The sequence below is a fragment of the Mycetomoellerius zeteki genome, unplaced genomic scaffold (assembly GCF_001594055.1).
Source record: "Mycetomoellerius zeteki isolate Tzet28-1 unplaced genomic scaffold, Tzet1.0 scaffold135, whole genome shotgun sequence".
In the NCBI taxonomy this organism is placed as follows: domain Eukaryota; kingdom Metazoa; phylum Arthropoda; class Insecta; order Hymenoptera; family Formicidae; genus Mycetomoellerius; species Mycetomoellerius zeteki.
In genome coordinates, this window is record NW_017256287.1 from 1,994,400 (window position 1) to 1,999,324 (window position 4,925).

The 4,925-nt window shown below is 35.7% G+C and overlaps 1 pseudogene; it reads right to left on the minus strand.

The window, feature by feature from the left end:
• Positions 1–3,638: 3,638 nt before the first annotated feature.
• Positions 3,639–4,674, minus strand: LOC108731642 (uncharacterized; annotated as a pseudogene).
• Positions 4,675–4,925: the final 251 nt, after the last annotated feature.

Sequence of the window (4,925 nt, forward strand, 5' to 3'; positions counted from 1 at the left end):
GAATTATATAAACACTGCACGGTGTTAAATTCACAACGCTACTTTTTTTTTACAGAATATATAGACTTGTATAGTATGTATAATATTATGAGGAGCTTCAAACAGTTCTAAAGAACGATAAAATTGCGCTGTGATCTCCCAAAGCAATAAATGTTTCGAAATGCGATGTCAATTACGTAACGTGTTTTCGTTATACGACGCATTATCCTTGGATAACACTCATGAGTAATTAATAAATATGATCAACGTAAAAATACGCATCATTGAATTTTTAACTAACATATAAACGATGACTGACTTCGATTATCGAAAACCGATTAAATCAACCTAATTAAATCCTGATCAATGATAACGATCGCATAATTTTAATCATTAACGAGTGATCCGCTTATAAAGGTTGAACAGTTGCGCCGTTAAATCGTTTCCTGCTCTCAAGGACTTTGCGAGTCGATATCGACTACTGTATGTTTATCGTAAACGTTCGAACGTCCGAGCGACCGACGCGACATTTTATCGCGAATGATGTAGAGAAGAGTGTTATGCCGCGAATAACGGATGTATAAAGATACATGATATGCGCGATCACCTGTCGTCGGCACTATCGCAACGAGGGTGTCACAATTACCAAACTAAGGTCCCAGCTACGACGATACCAGTTCTCCGCCGCCCGGTATCCGATTTCCTGTTATTCCATGATGGAGCGTCCCCCTGACACCGCATGACACTGACGATCCCGATATCATCCGATCGTGCACGCATACATACGCTGTCGTTTGATATTTTTAGCCTTATCGATCAGAACTTACGTTGAAAGCGTATGGTAAAACGAATCGATCGAGTGAAATCTTTTCAAACCTAAGAAAGAAATGTTTCCCTTCCCCTCACCTGTAGCTATTATTAGAACATGTCATAAACCGCCCGAGCTGACCGAGATAATTAAACTTAATTTATACAAAATGTTACAAAAGTAAGGAGATTTATAAAACGTTCCATTGCAATCGATGTGTATTTCTTCTTTGCATCCTTACTGACTGTTGCAACAGGTTAGCACGTTGGAGTCCTTTACAGTTACTCGTCGTGGCTACAGTTCGTTGCATCGTAACGGAACTCCAGTTCTTCCGCAAAAGATCAGTATCCGATCGTAATAATTGCGTAATTGCGCAATTGCGAGACTGAAAGAAAGCACCGCTTTGCAAAGAAAAAAAAAGGTAGAAATCTTTATTTTTACTTTATTTTTTTTCATTCGTTGTCAGCAGCAAAGGTGTTAAATTTTTGAAGAACGAAAAAGATTTGTATAAAGCTATGCGTAAAGATTCAAATGCTAAAATCTAATTTAACTACTTTTGACTATGTTTTATACAATATATTATATTTATTAGAGGAGAAGGTAGTATTACGGCCAGTGTACATATTGTGGCCTTCCTTAATATCTCTGCTATTATATAGCGAATCCTATAATGATTACTTATGGAATTATTAATTCAGTAGCTCGCCGTTACACCATGACGCTAATATTACCAATACTCAATAGCCAGCACATATTATAACGCATTTTTACTTCCAAGTATTTCGAAACGTTTCTAAGGTACACTTTAGCATTTAATTACACCTACTTCCTCATTTTTCTTAAACTTAAGCGTATTATCGCATGAATATATGCATTTTTGAGTGTGTCGTTTACTACATAACATTTTATTTGACTGCATATATTTTGAGTTATGCAAATTTAAACAATACCATGGCATTTTGCTAATGTGACCCTCTATGGATATTGATTACTCACGACCTCATTTTTGAAATTTTCATATCAAAATAATTATTTAATAATCGATTGTAGCTCTACTGTTAATCTGTAGTTTATATATTACGTATACTATTTTTAGTACTGAGATTTTTAGTACTAAAGCAGCTTATATGCAGAAATTATGTGAACGTATATACGTTCATTTGCATACATTTTAAAAGTTTTACTTTTTTGTTAATTTTATAACCAAATATTGTTTTTTAAACAAAATTAATATTTTAAGTGGAAGGTCACATTATCACCCATTTTTTTCTTCGAGTCATTATGCAATGTCGCTACATTTTTATTAATTAATATTAGTATCCTAAGTAATAAATGTTTCGTAATTTTGAGTCCAGAATCGATTCAATAACATTTTAACGAATATAATTGTCAAGTTTTACACTTAAATATTGATTATTAACAAAGTTATTGTGTAAAATGTAACTGAGGTGCCATAATACCTTCTCCTCTATATGTGTTTCTAATTTTTCTAATAATTATCATTGATAATTGTTGGAGACAGAATAAAAAATAAGTTAATTAGTGCAAATATTTTTTCTGCTTTTAGATTAAAAATTTTTTAAGAAATTTTAAATTAATTTTAATTTCTTGTTCTTACAATTATAATAAATGTACCCAATATAGTTTACCTACGTGTTACGATTTTTACACTTCAACATTGAAAACTGGTGATTAGATTCAAAATATATAGGAAACATTTCTGAACATTAATTAAAAATATATTTAATAGATATTTTCAATATTCACATAGATGCAGTGAAGATTTTCATGCAACTATCTATAAATATCAAGTAAGCCGCATTGAGTGTAGTTATCCTTAGTAATCGCTTCTTAATGCCATTTTTATGGTAGGAACTATACTTGGTAGATTCACAAAGTTGCGAGGGTACAAATGGGTCATCATGTTAAATACTACTGACCAAACGCTTCGAGGTGAGGCAACGAAAACGTCCCTTCGAGGGACGAGTCATTTGTGAAAGCGCCGGAAGTCACGCCACATAAACCAGTTGGGAGCGTCAAGGTCTCCAAAATTTTTATTTTAAATCGCTTTAATTATCATTTCGATAGGATAAAATCCATGACTTCATAGAAAAATATAAGATAGTAAACGAATCGTCAAAAATCATAGTAAAGAATATAAGGCAGTAACGTAAGCAGAGAGCAAATCGAAAATGCTGATCTGTTTACGTCTTACTGTTTAAGTTTTAGTCATAGCCTTAAATGACGTACATGGGCGCACGAAGCAAAATTGTTCTTTTTTAATAATTAAGTGTAACATCACGTAATTTTCAAGGAGTATTCCCAAACAATGAGTCATTTTTTTAATAACAGAAACGTGGACAAGACACGTGCACGGAAAAATTAAGCGCGATTGTTCGTCACCGGCGTCAATGCCTATAACAAACATGCTTACGGTAGATTCATCCTTATGATTAGGGGGTGGATGAAACAACGGTCTCATGTAGAGAGGTAAAGGGAATGAGACGCGAAAGCTGACCTTGCGCGCGCGTGTTTCCAACGATCCAGCTAATAATATAGCCGAGCGTATTCATATTCGGAAACGCTAGGTTGCGCGTGTCGGAATCCCCTTTGTCCCTCTTTATTCTTCCTCTTCCACTTTCCTTTTACCTTGGACTTCATACGTTTATTCAATTTACTCCCACTTTATTTGAATTTTACGTTAAAGTAATAAATAAGTAATGACATTCACGTATATGATAAGATAAACAAGTGAGATAAGAATATATATTTTTTACATCTATTATTATTCTAGCAATATCGATGATATTCTCTAATCTGTAATAGCTATAATGATCTAAACGTACTGTACGTTGCCCACTATATATCAAAATAGATAGTGTCTTAATTAAACATCGCGTCACTGCAGGCTCCTTTTCTTTCACGCGTTCTCGTTCGTTATCCACGGGTCTCTTCTGCTTCGTCAGCTTCTACGTCGTCGCACACGTGCCGCTGCGTTAAGTATTTCGCTAGCAAGGTCAACGATAGCAACTTTGCTTCCTAGAACCTGGGGGGTATCACTGATAACCAATAGCGCTCGTTCAAGATGACTCGTGACAGTCGTGGCTTGAGATACTCGGATTATCTTTCGTCTCAGGAAAACAGTCCTTGCCTAGACCTGGAATAGTTCTTATGTACGAAGCCAATAATATTTGCAACGGAAATTCAAACGCGAGAGATCAGATATTTTTTCAATTATTACCTCAACGTAAATGAAACACAAACAGATTTTAAATCTGTTTGTGAACAATGTTCATTTTTTTTTCCTACCAATATAGATCGACTTTAACCATTTAATTTATACTTCTTTACTTTTTTTCTAGTTCTGAAAATTAGAAAAAGATGAAGGAAGGAAATTAAACCGAAATAAAAGTTAATTTACATTGATAAAAATAGGTATAAGTATGTACCCAATGCAAAGTACTAATCGCACAGAGGTTCCTCCAAACACGTTTCTCACAATTAATGCAAAAATTTATATACATCATCGTGCGACAGCTCGTACTCCCGATACTCTGCGATACCGGGTGTATTATTATTCACAAATATAAAAAGAAGGCTGACGCACGGTCGGGAGTTGCACTAATCGTTCGTAGTCGGTCCGATGCGACCGCAGCCTCGACGGCCGTCCGATAACGAGGAAAGATTATGCTCAAGGACAAGGTCGCGCCACGTTCGCTCCGGCTCTGCCTTCGAACGACACGAGACATTGCGACAAATCCGCGAGGCGGAGATATATACGCGTGCACGTAGCAACACTAGTAACATGCTGCGCACATGCGTGACGATACAACATTGATGTGTGCGTCGTCGTCCTTGTGACGCTGCCGCCGCTGCCACCACCACCGTCGCCGTGAGATTGTCAACAAGAACAAACTGTCAACCAGAATTCCAAAGTACGTTGGTGTACACAGGCTCTTAGATGTGCCAAATTCTGCTATGATACTTTTTAAACGTTTAATCGACCGACAAGATCAATAAAAAAAAGGACAGCAAGTTTAAAAAAAAAAAAGTAGACATGTCAAAATTTCATCAAGGCTTTTGCAAATTATTTAATATCATTATTTAGATTATCGTTGCTTAAATCGCGCGCTTATTA